At 38.2% G+C, this 21,281-nt stretch overlaps 1 pseudogene; it reads right to left on the bottom strand.

Moving 5' to 3' along the window:
* Positions 1-13,144: 13,144 nt before the first annotated feature.
* On the bottom strand, positions 13,145-13,636 carry LOC113185347 (large ribosomal subunit protein eL29 pseudogene; annotated as a pseudogene).
* Between the last annotated feature and the right edge of the window lie 7,645 nt (positions 13,637-21,281).

Here is a 21,281-nt window from a genome sequence, read left to right as displayed (position 1 = left end):
TGTGCTTGTTTTGGTGCCAATGTCATGCTGTTTTTGTTTCTATAGCTCTGTAGTATAATTTAAAGTCTGGTATTGTGATGCTTTCTGCGTTGCTTTTCTTGATAAGGATTGTTTTGGCTATTCTGAATATCTTATTTTTACAAATGAATTTCATGGCTGATTTTTCTATTTCTATGAAAAATATCATTGGAATTTTGATGGGAATTACATTGAATCTGTATGGGGCTTTTGGTAGTATGGCCATTTTGACAACATTAATTTTTCCTACCCAAGAATATTTTTTCCCACCCTCTAATGTCTTTTTCAATTTCTTTCTTTAGTGTTCTGTAGTTTTCTTTGTAGAATTCTCTCACCTCTTTTGTTAGATTGATTTCCAAATACTTTTTTTTAAGGTATTGTGAACGGGATAGTTTTCCTAATTTCTTTCCCAGCAGATTAATTATTGGAGTATAGGAACATAATTATTGGAGTGTAGGTGTTGATTTTGTATCCTGTTACTTTGCTGAATTCATTTATGAGTTCTAGAAGTTTTCTGGTGGAGTGTTTTGGGTCTTCTAAATAAATATAGGATCCTGCCATTGGCAAATAGTGATTATTATTATTATTATTCTATTCATAACCCTTGAATTTCCTTCTCTTGCCTAATTGCTCTGGCTAGTGTTTCAACTAGTGGAGAAAGAGGGCATCCCTATCCTGTTCCTGTTTCTAGAGAAAATGATTTCAGTTTTTCTCCATTTAGAATAATGTGGCCAGGGGTTTGTCATATATAGCCTTTATCATGTTGTGGTAGATTCCTCCTATCCCTAGTATTTCTAATGTTTTAAATATGAATGGGTGCTGTACTTTGTCAAACACTTTTTCTGTATCTATGAAATAGTTATATGATTTTTATTGTTAAGTCTATTTATGTGGTGAATTATATTTATTTTCATATGTTGAACTCTGGGATGAACCCCTGATCATGGTACATTATCTTTTTAATATATTTTCATGTCATTTGCCAGTATTTTATTAAGAAATTTTGCATCTATGTTCATCAAGGATATTGGTCTGAAGTTTTCTTTCCTCCATGTGTCTGTGTCCAGTTTTGGTATTAGAGTATTACTGGCTTCATAGTATGAGTTTGGAAGAGTTCCCTCTTTTTATATTTAAAAGAATAATTTGAGGAGGATTGGTATTAGTTCTTCCTTAATGGTCTAGTACATGTTGGCTGAGAATCCATCCAGTCCTGGGCTTTTCTTTGTTGGAAGACTTTTGATGTCTGCTTCAATTTCATTTCTTGAGATTAATCTGTTTTTCTATATCCTTCTGGTTCAATTTGGATAGGTCATATATCTCTAAGAATTTGTCCACTTCTTCAAGATTTTTTAGAGTATACATTTTCAAAATAGTTTCTGATAATCCTTTGTATTTCAGTAGTGTCTGTGGTGATATTTCCTTTTTCATCTTGAATTTTAAAAATTTGCGTTTTTTCCCTCTTTTATTTGGTCAGCTTGGCTAAAAATTTATCAATTTTGTTTATCTTTCAAAAAAGCATCTTTTTGTTTCATTGTTCTTTTGAATTGCTTTTTTAACCTCAATTTTATTGATTTTGGCTCCGATTTTAATTATTTGTTGTCTTCTACTTATTTTGGTGTTGACTAATTCTTCTTTTCTAGGGACTTGAAATGTAATGTTAGATAATTTATTTGGTACTTTTATATTCTGTAAATGTATGAGCTCAAGGCTATAAACTTTTCTTCTAGAAGAGAAATGCTTTCATAATGTCCCAGAGGTTTGACATGTTGTATTATCGATCTCATTTACCTCTAAGTATTTTTTATTTCACCCTGATTTCTTCGGCTATTCACCCATCATTCAAAAGTGTATTAATTCATCATTCAAACAGGTATTAGAGTAGTTTATTTCTTTTTTCATATTCTTGTTGGTTTCTAATTTTAATCCATTATGATCTGATAAAATGTAAGGTTTTCTATTTTCTTTTCTTTTTTTGGTATTTGCTAAGATTTGTTTTGTGGCCTAAAATATGGTCTATTTTAAAAAATGTTTCATGTACTTCCAAAAGAAGTGTATTCTGTCATTGATGGATTTCTATATATGTCTATTAAGTTCAAATTATTAATTACCATTTGGTTCTGTGACATCTTTATGTAGCTTTGGTTTGGATGATCTACCCAGTGATGAGAGAGGCCTGCTAAAGTCACCCAGTATTATTGTGTTGTGGTCTATTTAATTCTTAATATTGAGAAGGGTTTGTTTGATGCACATCAATGTTTCATTGTTTGTGGCAGAAATATTTACAATAGTTATCTCTTATTGTAGAATTTCCTTAAGCAGTATGAAATGATCTTCTTGGTGTCTTCTGATTTATTTTTGCTTTAAGTCTTTTTTATCTGTATGCGAGAGTAACACTTGCTTATTTATAAGATCCATGTGAATGGTATGTTCCCCCCCCCCCAACTTTCACCTGTAGTCTGTGGTCTTTGCCTGTGAGGTGAATCTCTTGAAGATAGTGTGATAGTAGGAGCAAATGTAACTCCATTTTGTTTTATGACTTCATCCTGTAAAACAACCAGGACAAGTAGAAGAGTTATGACTGGGGCAAGATGTTCTTTTCCTTTTGCTATAGAAACCTTTAAGAACACAAAACTACCTAATGGGGTATTGTTTCTGTAACTAGGGTAACTGGGCTCTGTTTCTGTAACTGAGGGCTAACTGTGATTGGTTAGGCTTCCCTCCTCTTGACTGCACTCTCCTGCTTCTGTAACCTGGCTTGCTTGCATTGGCTAGACTCCTGAACATCCCTTTTGCGGTTTTCAGGCTTATAAGGAGTGCCCTTGCAATTGTTTGGGGCTGATCAGGGGAACAGCTTTGTGTTCTGGTCAGCCGCCACCGGTGTGCTTCAATAAAGGCTTGATTCAATTATACGTGAGTGGTCTGGAAGTCAGTTTATGAAACCCTGGGACAAAGGTTTAACTATAACAATAGCATATTGTTGGGCCTTGTTTTTTAATCCAACTTGCCAACCTATGTGCTTTGATTTAAGAGTTTAGACCTTTTGCATTCAATGTATTGTTGAGAGATAATTTTTATTGCCTGTCATTTTGATTCATTGTTTAAATTCAGTGTTTAAATTGGATTAAATTCTTCTTTGACTATTCTTCTAGTGTAATTCCTCCCTGTGCTGGCTTCCATTTTTATTTTTTATTTCTTCTTCATGAAATATTTTATAGAGTATATTTTGTAGTGTAGGATTTCTAGTTACAAATTATTTTAGTTTTTGTTGAAAGTTTTGTATTTAATCTTCAATACTGAAGCTTAATTTTTTGGCTATAGTATTCTTGGCTGGCATCCATTTTCTTTCTGAGCTTGGCATATATTATTCCAAGAACTCCTAGTTTTTAGGATCTGGGTTGAGAAATCAGTTGAGATCCAGATGGTTTCCCTCTAAATCTGTGTAACTAGCTGTTTTTCTCTTGAAGATCTTAAAATCCTATCCTTAAACTGTATATGAGGAATATTTAGAGTACTGTTTCTTAGAGTGGATCTGTTGTGCTTCTGTATATTTGAGTTCTGTATGCCCTATGTATTTTCTTTTTCTTTTTAAATTTTTTAAAAATATTTACTTTTTAGCTTCAGGTGGACACAATATCTTCACCTTTATTTCTGTGTGGTGCTGAGGATCAAACCTAGTGCCTCATGCATGCTAGGCGAGCACTATACCACTGAGCCATAACCCCAGCCCCATGTATTTTCATTTCCATTTTATTCATAAGGCTTGGACATTTTCTGATAGTATTTCATTGAAAAGATTGTACATTGCTTTAGTTTGTGTTTTAGTCAGTTTTTTTTTTCTGCTGTGACTGAAAGATCTGACCAGAACAATTTTAAGAAAAAAAAGTTAATTTGACGGCTCACGATTTCAGAGGTCTTAGTCCATTGAAGGCCAGCTCTACTCTTTGGGACTTGAGGTGAGATAGAACAACATGACAGAACAGTGTGGCAGAGAGAAGCAGCTCAAATGATGATCAGAGAGGAGAGAGAGAGAGAGAGAGAGAGAGAGAGAGAGAGAGAGAGAGACTGACTCCATTTTCCAGATACAAAATATATACCCCATAGCCCACATACCTATTGAACCACTTCCACCAGCCACACCCTGCATGTCTCCAGGTACCACTCAGTTAATCCCATCAGGGACTTAGTCAATGATTATGTTAAGGATAGAACCCAATCATTTCTCCCCCAAACCTTCTTGCATTGTCTCAGACATGAGATTTCTGGGAACACCACATTTGAACCATAACAATTTGTATCTCAGAGCCTTCAACTATCTGGATGAATTTGGCCTTTTAATTTTACCCCAAATTTCTTGAATATTCTATTCATGGTCCCTTAACATCTTTTCTCTGTGATTGAGTTTATTTTTAAGATTATATATTGAGAAATTTGTCCTCAAAGTGATCTAATCTATTGATAATGCTTTTCATTGAATTTTTAATTTAATTTATTGATCCCTTCATTTTGAGGATTTTCATTTGGTCTCTTTCAGAAGTGATCTTTCATTTTCTGTATTTTTTTCCTCTGATTTTACTTTTTACATGGCCTCTTAGCTCATAGAATAATTAAACTATGAACTTCCTAATTTTTTCTCTGACATTTTCTCCCTTAGGGTGTCCATGAAATCTGTGGTTGAAGCATTCTGGGTTGCTTTTTGATACTGTTTGTATGTCCTCCATCTGTCAGTATGGGTCTGAATTTTTAAAGGGGAAGGAACACTTTGTGAGAATTTTTCTTGAAGAGCTTTTTCGATTCTGCTTTTCCCTTTCTGCCTCCTTTCTGTGTTGTGCGGAGATTAGGATTGCTGCCTAGCTTGCTTTCACCATCTTCCTCTGTATCAGTCTGATGGTGTTGGTGGCCTGTTCTGTTCCAGCCTGGACCCTTTGGACTTCTGGGTATCCCAGTTAACCTTAGGTCCCCCAGGAGAAGTGACTCTGAGAACATGGTGCCTTTGGGTGGCAGTTTGTGTGGTGTGGTAGGGCAAGAAGAATGCAGCACCTGAGTTCTCAGGAGCTTGAAGGGCACACGGACACCCGAGAGCTCTGCCACACATTAAAGAAAGAAAATAAAAAAGATATTAGAAGAAAATTTAGGAAAGCATACCTATAATTTTAGGAATAAGGGTGACATGCTTAATCAGGCATCACAGGAAATCTAAAATTAAAAAAGATGGACAGAGTCCTATATTTATATATACACATATGTTTGTCATGCATAGAATTGTCAATGGGTCAATTTCCTTTATAAAAGAACTTTTACAGATTGATAAGATGGAAAGAAAATAACCCAGTTGAAAAATAGGCTAAAAATATGAGCAGAAAACTTAAAAAGCATGTATTCTATTAGTCAAGATAATGTAGATTAAGATTATTTTATTGATAAGATGGGCAAAACTGAATTCACTTTTTCATTTATTTGATATTTTTAAGGATTTTTTTAAACATCCTCATTAAATATCTTTAGAAAAGTAACGGAGACTTAATATTTCCTTTGTAAACTGGATCTGGGTTGAGAAACCAGATGGTTTCCCTTTAAATCTGTGAGAACTTCAAATAAGTAGCATAGTCCTAGCTACTTTGGAGATGTAGTGAGAGGGTCACTTGAGCCTAGGAGTTCAAGGCCAGCCTGGACAACACAGTGAGATCCATTCTCAAATAAAAGAAAGATGGAAGAAAGGAATTGAGAGAGGAAGGAAAGAAAAGCAACCAGATAAGTAAGCAGAGAAGCTGCTTAAAATGTGAAAGCCTTAGCCTCTTCTTCATTCTTAATTATAGGATAGAACTCAAAACATTTCTATTGCTGCTTTTTAATGCCTATCCTCCGAAACTGACCTCAGCATCTTATGTACATTGTTGTTGCTTAATATTTCCTGGGATTTGAATCTTAAATGAATATTCTTCTTTATCTTTTGTTAAGAAAAAGTAAACAAAATTTATAACTAATACAAAAGAAGACAGCATATCCTTTCAGTGTTCTATCAAATCACTGTGTAACTGATCCGCTCAGGATTAGTCAGGTAGGGTAATATATTCTTATTGGATTTGATATTCACTATTGATTAAAAGTCTAGATTTTATGGTTACATGGTAATTTTCAAGTTTTTGCTCATTAACTATATAAATAACTTATGTTCAGTAGGAAAGATAACCCTAATAGTTATGGTTTTATTGGCTTGTTGGATATTAATTAGATTTCTATCTAACCTAAACCTTTTCTTGTACATACACAGTTTCTCAAATATTCTTCGGATCAGCATTATTGTCTTGCTGATTCTGTCGTTAATTAATTGAATAAGTTCTTATGTAAGTCATGTTTTTAAGTTTTTGAAAACCATACTTTGGCATCTCTGAATTCACCCAACTTTCAAAGCCCAACTCTATGCTCATTTTGCGAATACAATTTGCTTAGCTATTCCAGGTGATCTCTTCCTGCTCTTAGCACTTATAGCAGTGTTTCAACTTTGAGTGCTAGGATTTCTTGAGCTTGCCTGAGAAGCTAGGGAAGAGAGAAAGGTAAAAAGGGAAGGTAGGTGGTGATGGTTGAACAAGAGAATATTTTTAAATTTTATATTTGCCTTTTTAAAATTTTTTGTTGTGCTGGTGATCAAATCCAGAGCCTCTTGCATGCCAAACAAGTTCTGAGCTGCATCTCCATCTTTACTTGCTCTTATGCAAGTTAATTTGGGGGAAAAAATGTTTCAGCAATACAATTAATTTGGAAATCCCTGCCCTACAGCAGGGGGTCAGAAAAATGTATCAGTAAAAGGTCAGATAATAAATATTTTATACTAGGTGGGCTATATGTTCTTTGTTACAACTGTTCAACTCTACCACTATAACTATAGATAATATATAATTCAAAGAGTGGGGCATGTACCATAAATAGAATTTATTTATAGATACAGGTTTGAATGTCATATAATTTTCATGTGTCTCAGTACACTTTTTTATTTTTCAACTGCTTAGAATTGGGAAAAAAAAAAACCTCACATTCTTAGCTTGCCGTCTGTACAAAAACACACAGGATGCTTGATTTAGCCTATGGCTCGGAACTTGTCAACCTTTGTCCTCCTGCAGTGTTTAAAATTCATGTAATTATTTGATAACTTATTTGTCATCTATATTGTTATGTTTTATATCAAAGTCTTGTGTCTTTGGGTAGGATGTAAGTTTTCTAAAGAAAGACATCTCATAGTTCCTTGGAAATCCCCTAATGACCAAGGCCATTGGAAAAAAAGCAAACACAGTTAAAGTTGACTAGGAGAAACAGTTTTTCTCACAGTTTCTTTGACCTGAGGAAGCTGTGGGTGGTGTGGGATTGGTCCTTTAAGTTGGACCAGTCTCAAGAAGAACCAGACACAACAGCCAGTCAAGGAAGCCAGGGAGATCCTTGAAAGATTTTAGGAGCAGTGTTGCACTTTGATGAAAATGGAACGAAACTGGGAAGCACCTGTTCCTTTTTCATTCAAGCTGTGAAAAGCAATGTAAAGCCAGGCAGAAAAAGCAAATTCCTGACTAATTTGATTCCCATTATATCTTTAAAGATCAAAATACTGACAGGGGAATCACTTTGCCTTCCGCAGGCTGTTCTTTGCCCAGAGTGCACCTTCTCATGATGACAGTGTTCCAACTGACTCCAAAAATCAGCTTAGTGACAGTGGAGGTAGCTCAGTGCTAGAGCACTGGCCTAGCATGTGCATAAAATCTCAGGCTGGAACTGAGGTTCTTTTTTCATTTCCCAAAAGCCTTACCCACCTTCCCCAGTCCCCGCACAGACACAAAACACACACTGGTTTGAGCAGACCTTCTCTAAAGCAAGAATAGTTACTGGTTTTGTATAAACTGAGCCTCAGATAGTGGCTGGCACATCATAGTACTCAGTGATTTTTTTTCTTTGTTTTTGACTGGGATATTTTATTGCTAAGTAAAATTTGTAAGAGGCCACTGTTTTGAATGAAGCACCTGCAACAGCCCACAACAGATCAAATCAAATAAAAATTAAGTCATTTATACAAAAGTCCATGTCACCAAATAGGATTAAGTTGTTATCTGATCTGAGAAATCAGGAGAGAAGATATAACTGCCAAATTTCCCAAACAGGCCAGTTTCTATCAGCATAATAATGATGTTATCTCTGCTTTAATTCTTGCAGTAAAGTAGCAGGAAGTAACTTGATGTTAATCAGTTATTTTTCTATTGTTCTGTCTCTGTCCCCATTTTATAAGGAAAATAAATTCAAAATTACCCATCCAATTTTTGTTCTTTGTTTCTGCTTATTGCAGTCCTCTCTGTCTATAAAACCAATCTTTTTAGCCCAGCCCATTGGAACACTTACTCTAATTTATGGAAGGAAATGTTTCTTCATTGTAGAATTGCAAAGTCAAAAAAGATATTTAAACTTAAATATCTTTGTTGTGATCTTGGTTTTTGATCCTCCTCAAATCTAGCCATTTTGGGGTCTCAAGAATGCCTGATTTTTATTCTTTTATCTTTGTTTCCTGGAGCAGGGAAGTAGGAAAAATGAAAGTCAGATTTTAGTGCAAATTCTACATAGATCTCCCACTTCCTGGAGCAGTGGTCCTTCATTGCTGGACCACACCTCCAGGGTTTCTCATTCATCAAGTTTGGGAAGGATGCCAAAACTGTACATTTCTAAACCAATTCCCAGGGTAGACTGATGCTGTGTGTCTAGAACCAAACTTTGAGAAACAATGCTATAGAAACTTAGCTCCATTACTGCCCCACAGCACTAAAAAGTTTGGAACGCTTGTCCTCTTACTTGGTGGCTGCCATGCCACTTTATCATCCTTCCCCTCCAATCCCAGATCTCTGATTTCGCCTCCTATCCTTATTGTCTTCTAGCTGGGTCGTCATCAAACCACCAGAAAAGGGTCTGAGATAGTTTCCAATTGAAGTAAAATCAAGGGATAAAAGCTTTGCATTAAAGGAATTGGCCTTTAAGATAGAGTCCAATTTTGTAAGCTAATAGAGTGAAGCTCCAGGAAGGATTGCAGAGTTTACCTACGTGGGGGAAAATAAAAAAGCTTTTCCCACAGGAAATTGCCCAATCCCAACCACACCCACCATTTGTGGTTATAGACATCCCAGAAAGTATTAAGGGATTAAAACTTGTTTGGGTCATACATTTGAAACATTATCACTTGAAAACAAACACATCTTGAGTTCTGTTTTGTGTGTCTCTGTGGTGGTAACAGGGACTACCTGAAGAGACTCACCAAAGGAACAATGCTAGGAGTGTCATCTGTCCAGGGAGGAGAAGTCACAATGACCGGGATTTCAGAGGGTGGGAGATTAAGATTCGGAAAGATCAAGTGGGGAGAAGGAAGAGGAAGTTCTAAGGGGAGCTAAGGACAGCAGCAGAGTCAGAGGATGGCAGCTTTCACAGAAGGGAACCATTGAAGAGGCTGGAAAAGGAAGGAGGGGAAAGAGAATAGGGACTTTGGACCAGCAAAGAAATCTGACCTTGATAAAGATCTTTGCCTTTCTTTCATATAAGTCTTCATAAGGAGACCAGAATAACATTTCTATTTAGAAAATTTGACTCTGCCTTTCCTGTGCTTAAATTCTTCAGTGGCCCATAGTGCTGCCAGGATTGAATTGGACTGCCTTAGCATAATCCAGGCTCCTGCTTTCCGCTTCAGTTCTGTTTCTAGAGACATCCCTCCTTTCCATCATGCACGCGAACGCGCGAACACAGATCCCTCTGCTCCAGCCATCTTGACCTGGTCCTCGGAGTGCACTCAGACAGTGCCATGCTTCTAGTCATGGGCTGCACATTCTAGTCACTCTGCCAGCTTCACTGTCCTCACCCTCTGCCACACTCTCAGCTGATTTAAGACTCCCCTTGGACTTCTGGGAAGTCTTTCCTGATCCAGCAGTCACATTCCAGCCCCAGATGGTGTCCCATCCGTGTGGTTTCCAGGAACCCTGACTCTCATTGTCATTTCTTGGTCGTAAGACCCCTGAGAGCAGCTGACCCAGCATACATTGTAGGGATTGTAACTAGTTAGTCTGATCCCCTGTTACACTGTGGTATCCTTGAGAACAATTATGTCCCTGGAGCCTAAGCCATGCCTAGCACACCATTGGTAGATATTTGCGGAGTTAATGTTTGAGACAGTGATATTATTCTTTTAGAAAACGGTATGCACTGGAATTTTGAATTAAAAATTAACCTCTAACTTTTATAAAATACATAAAAACACAGAAAAGGAAGTAAAAATCACTGGTAATTACCCTACTCTGAGATAACCCCTCATAGTTTACAAATGAATTTTTGAGAAAGGGAACATTATGTAACAAGTAGAAGGTAGGAAAAAAATTTCTGAGAACAGTGTATCTTCAGAGAGAATGAAATTAAAAGGCATTTGCCGGTAAATGGATGGAGCTGGAGAATATCATGCTAATTGAAATAAACCAGTCCCAAAACATCAAAGTCCAAATTTTTTCACAGTAAGGGAGTGGAGCTAGGGAAGAATAGAGTTCTTTTGGATTAGGCAGTGAAGGGAGTGAAGGGAGATGAGGGGGTCTGGGGGTAAGAAGGACAGTAGAATGAATCTGACATTACTACCCTATGTGCATATATGACTGCACAACTGGTGTGATTCTACATCATGTACAACCAGAAGAATGAGAAGTTACACACAATTTATGTATGATGTGTCAAAGTTCATTCTACTGTCATGTATAACTAATTAGAACAGTTAAAAATATGCAACTAGGAATAATAATAAAAAAAGGCTAATTAGAAGGAGATTTAAGACTCTAGGTGTGAGATATTAAACCTCTGAAGTAGATGGAACTAGAAAAGAAAGAACTAAGGTAAATGTAGTAAGTAGTAAATAAAATGACAGGACTTGGAAATTGATTGAAGGTGGTGGTGGGTAGAGAGGTAAAGGAAAGAAAGAGTGCTGGATGACCCTAAAAGCTAATATGATGTTAAATAAAGAAAAAGTTTTGAGATTGGGTGAGAGGCAGTATTTTTCACTCATTTATTCCTTGATCAAATATCTGTTGAGTACCAATCCTATGCCAGGTCTGATCTCTGTACCGGATGCATCAGTGAACAAAATAGCAAAAACCCTGACTTTCCTGGACCTTTGGTTCTGGTATGGGAATGATAGTTTTATTTGGGGTAAACAGGCAGATTCCTACTAGGAAATCAATCAGAAGGAGTTAAAAAAAAACATTTAAAGAGGTTATAAAGAGCACATGTGTTCTGTTAATTTTCTGAACATGTGTAATGACAGGAGTAAAGAATATTTAGGGCTGTCACACCGGTAGTGAGCTGAGGTTTCTTAGGCCAGTGAAGAAAGTAGACATTTGCTCCAGCAGAGGTGCAAAACCCCCTAGTTATGCAATGGCTGCTATTAGGTTGGTGCCAGATGCAGACATGGATGGCATTCCTGCTTGATGAAAACTGGGAATTAGTTTCTCTCCTAAGAAATGTCCCCTAATAAAAATTTCCATAACTAATAGTTAGAAAAACCGCAGGAAACTTTAAAAACTCCTGAAGAAAATCACTAAATAAATAAAATGACTCAATTATGGCTACACAAGCATATTCACTTTTTGAAAATTCACTGAGATGAACACTTATGACTTATCCCCACTTCTGTATGTATATTAAAAGCATCCCAGTTTCTTAACTAGTTATGAAGTCCCTCTGAGCTTCAAGTTCCTCATCTGCAAAATGGAAATAATACCAACATCTTAGCTTAAATGCTCTGAGCTTAAATGAAATAATATGTATAAAGTGCCTGTATAGATGATTACATGATCAGTGCATCTCTACATTGTGTTACAACCAGAAGAATGAGAAGTTATACTCCATTTATGTATGGTGTGTCAAAGTGCATTCTACGGTCATGTATAACTAATTAGAAGAAATTAGAAAAATAACCCCACCCCCCCAAAAAAAAGTGCTTGGTTGAGTGAGTGCTTGCCATACAGAATGCTCTCATTCATAGTAGGTTGTATTTTCTCCAGCTTTCTCATTTTACACCTTCAAAGCTTTTCCAGATTTAAATTCCCCATGAAGTCAAAGGGAGATCCCTGGACATGGCAAAGGCCATGGGGCAGACAAGGAGGACACTGTCTTTAGCCAAAACAAGCCAGGCCCTGGCAATCTTGGGTAATAGGGAAAATGTGAAAATGTGGAGGCATCCCTGTCATAACTGCAACCCAGCCAAACACTGCTACCAAGGTGCCAATGATAATAAGAGGACTTGCAGCTGAAATTACAGCATTTGCTAACTGTGCAGATTCTTCCCACAGGAAAATAGAGGGTAAGTCAAACAGACAGCAATATGAAACATCAAAGTAGTGGGATTCCCCATGGGATGATTGTAACAGGGAATATGACTTTACTTTTTGTTGCCAGTTTTACAGGAATATTTGGATGACTCATGGAAAGCCAATCAATGGCTACTTTCGTATGTGCCATCTTCCAATACAGGATTTTGGGTAACTGAGATATTCTGCTATGAGTAGCATGTGGTATTGACTTGTTTTTATTGAGATGGTGTTTCTTGAGTTTTCCATTCTTCCTAGTTTGGTGCCAAAGGTAATCGGGTCAGTGTTCATCTAGCATGACAATTTGCATGGTAGTTAGCTCTAAAGCTTCCCCTCAGAAGTTTGGTCCTTCCTTGTCTCAGCAGCCAACCATGGCCTTGATTATCTTTTCTCTTCAGGGCTTTCTTCACTTCACATATAACCCTGGCCTGAAGATGAACTTTGTGGACTAACCTGGTTACTTTGGGGATCCTCTCCTTTTCACATATAATCAGTTCCGTTCTCCATTAATACTTCATCTCCTTGGGATGGGGAGGCTGTGACCTCTGTTACTATTGTGCCTTAGATCCATGAGGGCTGTATCTTCTTCTTTCATAGATTCCTTTTCTTTGGGGGTAGGGGAGGGTGGGAGATGGAGGATACTAGGAATTCTTTTTTTTTTTTCCCTCTGCCTCTGGGTTTATTTGTACCAACAGCATGGGAGAACACCAGTTCCCATAGACAGGGACTCAGGGATCACACCAGTTCTTTGTCCTTACATTCAGAGGCTTTTTCTATGGAGCCTTCACAGGGACCTGGGCACCCTTGGGGGCCTGGGCACCTTTGGGAGCAGGAGCTGAAGCCAGAGCTGGAGCTGATACTGGAGCTGGAGTTGCAGCCTGGGTCTTGGCTTGGGCTTGGGCTTTGGTCGCTGAGCCTGCGATCCCTGACCATGTGGGCACCGGCTTGCTTCCTGTTCCTGCGATGGACTAGCAAGGCAAGGTGGTCAAGCTTGTGGCTAGCACCCTTTGACATCTTGGGCTTAACTTCCTTAAACTTTGCAAGGGCTTTGCTAGCCTCAGCGCGTGCACTCATGGCCTAGGCATGGTTTGCCTGCATTTTTTTCAGGCTCTTTTTGTTGTGCTTCTTGGCAAAATGCATATTTCTCAGGAACTTAGAGTCTACGCCCTTGAGAGATCATATCTTTGTGATGGAGGTTTCTTGATACCATTTCTGTGCCATTTTCAGGATTGGTTGTGGGTGGTGTGGTTCTTGGTCTTGGCCATATCGGCACCGCTTGAGCACCATGCCCGCCCTGCAGTTTCCACTCTCCACAGCCACACAGCAGAACCCCCTGGTTTCTGGGCGGCCGACAGGCACCCCAAGCTCCGCGCCCTGCATCCGCCCATAAACTGCAGATGGCATGAGATGCCGCCTAGGATTTCTTGAAACCACAAGTTTTCTATTTCTGAGCTAGATCCCTAGCTCTTTTTTTTTTTTTTTTTCCTGAGACAGGACCTCCCCAAATTGCCTTGAACTCAGCTTTTCTTACCTGGATTTCTTAAATGCAAAGTCATAATCCCATCAATCTGTCACTTAAACAGGAGGACATTTGTTATTTAAACCTGCATATTGCTTAACCTCAATGGATATTTACCTAAAAAATGATAGGACATGTGTTGTTCGGTTCAGTAGAACATCTGGTTCAATAAAGCATCTGACCTTGTCTGTTCCTAACTCCTTATTGTCTTGGCCTAGCCTCTAGACCTTAAGGTATAGCAAGAAAGGGAAATAGATGCAGGAGAGGTACATGGAGGCTAACTCCCTGATCTCAGCATCTCCAGACCATTTCTTAATAGTTACTATAGAAACAGGGGCTGGTGCTTGAGAAGGCTTGTCATATCCCACATATCAGTGTGAGCCTATGATTCATCGTCCTTTCTACTCTATGGAAGTGGGGGTCAGGGCATGAGGGCTACTATATGCTGGAGTTTGGGATAGATACCCGCCTTTGAATCATTGGTCTAACAAAAACATGAAAGGTGTAGGGAATTTAGATTGTACACATCGTTTGATGAATCATTACACCCATTATCTCTATAAGAATGAGAAACAAGAGGGGGGATAGTAGAGGATAGGAAAGGCAGCAGAATACAACAGACATGAGTTTATCAATATGTAAAGCAATGAAGTGTAACTGATGTGATTCTGCAAGCTGTATACGGGGTAAAATGGGAGTTCATAACCCGCTTGAATCAAAATGTGAAATATGATATATCAAAAACTATGTAATGTTTTGAACAACCAACATTAAAAAAAAATAAAAGAAAAAATAAAAGAATGAGAAACAAGACCGCATTAACAAATGCAAACAGCAAGCTTGTGAGAGTCAAGTGACATATGAATAATAGCACTTAATAATTATGTTACATGGAGGGCAGCGATCACCTCTATAGCAGCTACTACATTCACATGTCAGTATGTGAAGAAGTGAAGACAAACATGTCCAGTGGCCTGTGAAGTACCTTGTACTTCTGCAGAAATTCTGGTCTGGCTTCCCCTCAGCTGCCCGCCATGATCATGCTGTGGAGTCCATAATCAGTTATAGGTTGTTGTCAGAAGGAAGGGGTTTGGAGTTTGGGGAAATGCCCAACAAAATCATGAAGAAAATCTTTGTTGTACAAAATTTTTCTCAAATTCAGGTATTCACCACCTAGGTCCAAGACCACTAAAATTATCTTAAGAATGTAAGTACATTTCTCAAGAGAGGTTTTATCACTTTCATGAGATTTTCAAGGAACCTGTGATCTCCAAAAGACTCTTGACAAGGCTCATTCAGGGTACTTCACAGTGACACAGAGAAGACTGATTTTAACAATTCTGCAAGGGTGAGGGAAGAAAAGTGCAACGGTAGTGTAGACTTAAGATTCCTTTTCCACTGTTGTGGAGATCAAAAAACTGGAAACAGTATACACTCATCCATAAGTAAAGCTTTGAAAATTGTAATACATTCAAATTATGAAGTGTGATAGGGTATTTATTAGGATGAACAATTAAGTCCTATACCAGTTAATTTGGAGAGTTTCTCATGATTTGATCATTAAGTGATAAAAGTGAGTCAGAGGAATGCATGTAATATAATTCTATTTTTGCAGAAGAAGTCATAACAAACCTCCTTCCCCATTTTATATGTATATATGTTCATGCATGTGTATGCACATGGGTGTACATACAATATGAGCAAACAGGAGAAATATAGAAGGCTGCATATCAGATTATTAATGAAGAGGAATCAAAGAGCAGGATAGAGTGATTTATTCAGTGAAGGGACAAAAGGAAGAAAAGGGATGTATACAAAGCAAATGAATAACAAAAAAAATCCACTCTATGGAAAAAGGGTGTCAATCATAAGAATGGCATGCATGATATGAATCTATTTTTATAAAATTTATGATATGTGCATATGTGCATAAAAATAGGCATGGAAAATGATAATTATAATGGTGATGAGTTTATAAGTATAATATCAATTAATATTGTATTCTATTCCTTATATTTTATAAGTTGATTCTTTTTCTTCTTTTTGTAGCTCAAATATTTTATAACTGACATGCATTACTTACATAACCAGAGAAAACTTTTTAAATCTAATAGTAAGAAAAAGAAAAAAAATCTTATTTTTGGTTCAGGTGGGATTTTATATTCTTCATGCATAATTCTAGTAGTCATTGATTATCTCCAGGAAGGAGATGTAGAAAACACAAGTTGTATCATGCACTCTAGCTGTACAGATTCAGCCCCGGATGGATGTCAATGTGATGGGCTTAGCAGTGAAGGAAAGAGTTCTACTAGCTTGGGAAAGAAGTCAGAATATAAATAATCTGCTCAGGGTCATAGATGCTGAGGCAAGAAACAAAGAGGCTGCTATCTGCCTGAATAGAGCTTGAAGTGAAGGAGAAGGTCAAGAGATAGGTCTTTCTGGGAGTTAGCTTACTAGAACTATATCCAGAAGCACAGGCTGCACTTGGACTGATGAGAAACAGGTCAGCCTTTCCAGAAGCAGACGAGAACGTGACTAAAGACATGAAGAGCTCCATTGAACTTCCTTGAGTTACGTCTAAGACATAGCTATTTAGACACTGTTGTCACTCACTGTGAGATATTTTGCATTTATAAAGTGGTTCTAAGCATGATTCACTCTTCTTTGCAGAGCTTATTAATCATCCCATGGATTTGATATTAGGAAGAAGGAAGTTCCCTGGTCTCTCCACAGAGTGAATCTTCTCAGAGCTCACTTGAGTTGGAAAATCCCAAGAGATTTGTTGTTCATAAGGAAACTAAGATGTGAAACTTGAGCTCATGAAATGGCTTGCTGCTAAGGAAGGGCCTCTCTATTTGATCTGTGCTTATTGAGATATGGTAGGGTACCATTCTAGGCAGAGAGGATTCCACTTTTGGTTTGGTAAAGCATTGCTCAGGTGGCTTCACTCTGTTTTTCCTTGAATACCTTTCCCTTTCCTTTTCTCCTTCCCTTCCTTGTATCACCCTCATTCTCTTCCTTTGTGTGGGCTTCTGTGATTCCCCTGTAGGACCTGCCTCCTCAAGATACTGTTGAAGGCAGGCAAACTGAGATCATAGGAGGACTCCCGTGAAAGAGCACTCACTCAAAGCTACATCACTTATGAAGTTTTGATTCCCTCGAGTCTGCCAGTAGAGAGTTCATGGCTTTCCACATTTTCCCAATAAAAGGTCTTCCTTCAATAGTTTGAAGCTATGTCTTTTAGGGTTCTCAATGGCTATGAAAATGCCCATGATGGCTTTTCAAGGAACCAGGGGACAATACTTTGAAAAAGGGTTTGTTAAAAGGCAATTGAGATCAAGAGAGGTTTCAGAGAGCCCTGATTTGTTGAATGTGAATGGCTTAGAGACTGAGGTAGGAGAATTTGAAATATTTCATAATATTGTCTCCTATCACCTCTAGTTTAAGTACATGCATGAAAAAATGTGAGCAGGTGCCAATAACATTACTTCCATGTTTTAATTTCCATTTATTTAATGTCGAAAACCTATGTATTAACTGCCTAGGGATACTACTCCTTTTTATCTTTGAAGGCTAAAGAAGGATCCACCCGTCATATGAATCATGTAAACTCCCCAAATGTAGGCTTTTTTGAAAAAAGAGACAAAACATTTAGAAAACTATACTTAAAATGTATTAATAGGGATAATGATGTTGATGGTGGTAGAGCACTATGCAGAAAGCACTTTCACTATCTATCCTGTATTCCTAGCATTATGAACAGCAGTCCAGATGTACCAGACATGTTCCATTTCCCATAAGATTTAACTTCAGTTCTAAGCCCACGTCCCACTGGGCTGGTAGGAAATTCAACCTGTCATTCTGGAGTTTCATCTTATGGGTCCACCTGGGTTGCTGATATTTTCAGTTCTGCCAACTGCTGCTTCCGTGGCATGCTTGCTTCATGGATATTAGGTATACTAGGCCCAGAATCTCACTTCCCTGTTTCTGGTTATTCCCACTGTGGTACTGGCACATCCTTGCAATGTCTCTGTAGAGTGGGGCTCAGTTCCTCATGGTACTCAGAATTCTTGAACTCACCCACCACTCCCAGTATTGGCTCAGCTTAGGAGAAACACTCTCTTCTTAATTTTATTTAGCAGCACTAGGGATTGAACTGAAGGTGTCCTGCATGCTAGGCAAAGCTCTACTACTGACCTACATCCCTAACCCTAGAAACTCTATGAAACTATATACACTTTAGTGGATTTAATGGAACGTGAATAATGTGCTCAGGTCACAAATGTTGAGACAAGAAATATAGAGTCTGCAGGCTGCTTGAGTGGAGTTTGAAGGGAAGGAGAGAAATATAGGAAAAAATAATTGAGAAACTTAAAAATTATCTTGCCTCACTCTTGAAGAGAACCATGTAGACTATTTCTGATTTATCTTCCTCTTTCTAGTCATTTATTTTTTTTTCTGAATCTATTTAACCAACAATTACAATTGGTCTCTTCTTTATTAGAGTGCTACTACTCTATAATGACACAAACCCAGATTTCCTGGCTTTATGGATGTTGTCTCTAAACCTTTACCTACTGCCTGGTAAGGTGCCACATCAAACCAGGTGGAACCGGTGTCATGGTCATTACTGATCTAGTAATATAGAGGGGAGGTTTTAAAAAAATGTTTTTTCAGTACTAGAGATTGAACCTAGACCTTGCATATGCTAAGCAAGTCCTGTACCCTATCCCCTTTTACTTTATTTTGAGACAGGGTCTCACTAAGTTGCCCGGCCTGCCTGAAGTTTAAGGTGCTCCTGCCTCAGCTTCCTGAGTCAGTGGGATTACAGGCTTGTACTCCTGTGCTCAACTAGTACAGGCTTCTTTGTGATATGCATTCTTATTAGGGGTTATATCACTTCCAAGTGCTGAAAACTGTTCATTAGAGGCAAAAAATTTTTTGCTTCTTTATGTATAAAGGACAGATATGCATACAACACATAAACAGATATATGGCATTTCTCTGGTACTAAAATGGCAAGGGAGGAATAACTAAAATACCTCTCTATGGGGAACAGTAATGAAAGATCGAAAAACAATTCTCTAGTTGTTACAAAGGAAAGAGACCAGTATTTATGAAATGGCTCTCAATTGGTCAGGCACAATGCTGAGCAGTCTCACGTATTTTTATTTAATCCTCACAATAGTCATTTGTAGATGAGGAAATTGAACTTAAATAACTTGACCAAAGCCACACAGCTTAGCTTGTAGCTAGAATAGCTGAGGTTTAAGGCCAAACCTATTTCCAAAGCCTTGCTTTTTTCGGTGAAACTAAGCTGCAAAGTCAAAGTCAGTTCACACATATCTGAATCATTATTGCTACCCCTAAGTATTTATTTTGTTGTTGTAGATCAAGAATAGAAGAATAAAGAACTCACTAACAATGCATATGCATATGTCACTGCATTGTCTCTACCTTGTGATAAACACAGGGCACCATTGCCTCCTGCCATATTTTGTCTTAGAGTTGTTTGAAAGGAAGTCATTTGTTAGGGAAGAAAGGTGATAAAAGAAAGGAAGGATACTATCTGTACCTTTCCTATTTCCTCCCTTTCATTCCCTTTTCTGGGCTGCATCTAGCATGGTGGTTCTTGCTCCCAAATTCCACACCTTCCAGGAGTTTGTTAACATTCTGCAGTTTCTCCTTGGGAAGAATATCTTGGGGAGCTCTCTGATACAATTTTGAGCTGAATGCTAGCTTAGAAGGCAGGAGAGCCTCAGCAATTACTCTGATGATCTCTGTCTTACAAATGTGAGCTGAGTAGCAGGTCTGTGCAGGGTCAAGCTCCAGTTCATTCTGGCAGAAGGGGCTCTCCTAGCTGTCTGCATCATCAACCTCATCTGTTTTCAGGACATTTTCCAGCTGTTTTCTTGTTGGATGTGGATTCACTTGTGGTCAAAACAGAGTAAGAACACAAAGGAACTATGCAAAAATTTTATTTTCTTACATGTGGAAATCAACTTTTTGTTGAAGGTTTTCTATTTTACTTGTTATTTAGATACATTTTTCTCCATTGCAGAAAAAGTAGCTGGTCTATCCCAAACATGGCCAACATGCATGAGCAGGGAGGAAAAGGAGAAGGCAAAGAATTAACACTTATTGAGGTCCCATCATATGATGGCACACAGCTAGGTGTTTTTAATGAATTATGCTACTTGCTCTTTACAAAAAAAAAAAACCCTTAATATTATCCACATTTTTAGATATAAAGAAAGTGAAGCACATAAGAATTAGTTGTTTAAGTCTACAAACTCACTAGGGTGACTCCAAACATTGTTCTCCTTAGAGATACTCTAATCCAATTTCTGGGGAGCCCTAGAAGCAGAGGGCATGGTAGTAGCAGGGCCAAGCCCAGGCCAATGTAGGGGCAGAGGTGCACAGAAGTTCACCCTCCAGAGAGCAGACAGGTGTTGCCACCTCCCTGGAGAATTCACATCTACTTACAGTATTCCCAGGAATATCTTGTTACACCTGGAACCCCCAAGAGCAAAGCTTTTACTAAAAAAGTTTGAGAGTGTCTTGGTATTATTTTTGTAGTTTTTGCAATAAGATATTCATAAGAGAGACACTGCTGAAGAAAAATCAGAATAGCAAAGGAAGTGTGACATAGCAAAAAGGCAGGACAGAGTCAGGAGACTGCCTGGATGTCTCCTTAAGCAATCCACTTCTCTTTTCCAGATCGCCATTTCTTTATCCATAAAAGGAATCAACTAGCTGAAGTTTTCTTTCTGCACAAACAAACTATTTGTTCAGGGAAGGGACAGCTAAGAAATTTCTTTGAGCAGTTTGTGAGTGTTGCTCCTTCCTGGTCCTGGCTGGTAATCATGCTTCTGTTTGCTTCTGGATTCCTGGGGATGACACTACAAATGATTGCAGGTATCAAGAATATACCCTGGAATATCCTGGTGTCTGGCAAAGGAAAAAAATAATGTAAAAAGCTTTGGAAGCCTTTAGAAGCTTTGTGCTATAAAGCATGCCTTCTAATAAGGAAAACCTTATCAGCATAGTACTCACTCATGAGGAGCTCTGACCTCAGCTGTTCTCTGAATTTTCATAAATATGCTCCTCTTCACATAGAGCATTGCCACTAATCCCTGTATTCTCCCTTCCTTCAGTATGTCCCCTGGGAGCCATGTCTCTCCTGGGACCCTCAGCTTCCAGTCTGGGCCTGAGTCAGAATATTTCTGTAGCTCTTTCTATCTCAGGAGAGAGGCCTGGGCAGGTAGTTGATCTCCCTCTTAATTTCCATTACACACTTCTTTAAAAACGCCTTATTTAAGAGTTCAGTAAAGGAAGATGAAGGGAGAGAGCAATCGCTAAACCCTTAAGGTGTATTGGCAGTAGGCTAA

This window comes from Urocitellus parryii, chromosome 4 (genome assembly GCF_045843805.1).
Source record: "Urocitellus parryii isolate mUroPar1 chromosome 4, mUroPar1.hap1, whole genome shotgun sequence".
Taxonomy (NCBI): Eukaryota; Metazoa; Chordata; class Mammalia; order Rodentia; family Sciuridae; genus Urocitellus; species Urocitellus parryii.
This window is presented reverse-complemented; position numbering and strand designations above follow the sequence as displayed.